Raw genomic sequence first — 537 nt, 5'->3', positions numbered from 1 at the left:
GTGTGTGTGCAGTTCATCCTGTGTATGATGCATATTAAACTGCAGTTCAGTGTGTGTGTGCGTGTGTCAGACAGAGACTTTTTTTTTTTCCTGATTTTTTTTGCACCTGTCCTGGAAGCACTGGTATACCAGGTCAATGCATGGAGTGGATGGAGCAAGTTCCGGTTCCACCACCCAACACCAAAAAGAATTTGCTCAATATAGACCTCCGATGGAGGACATATCAGAGACAATCACTGACCCCGAGCCACCGGGTCGTGTCAGACAGAGACAGAGAAATTATCCCTTCCCTTCAAATTGCGCGCTAGTTAATCCCTGCCTTCGGTCCTTCAGGCGGGTGGAGACAGTGGCCTTCTCTCCCCTTTTGCAGGTAAGCGAAACCCTCCAGTCTCCCTCGTTCAGACAGGCCAGAGCCTCCCCACACAGCGCAGGCGGCGTCCCGGGCCGGGGGCGGCCGGCTCTGCGCGCGTGTCGTGGTCGGAGAGGAGCCCCCACGCCTCGCCGGGGGCAGGGGCAGGGGCAGGCCGGGGGCGAGCT

This window comes from Crocodylus porosus, unplaced genomic scaffold, assembly GCF_001723895.1.
Source record: "Crocodylus porosus isolate Cpor-Errol unplaced genomic scaffold, CroPor_comp1, whole genome shotgun sequence".
NCBI classification, from domain to species: Eukaryota; Metazoa; Chordata; order Crocodylia; family Crocodylidae; genus Crocodylus; species Crocodylus porosus.
This window is presented reverse-complemented; position numbering follows the sequence as displayed.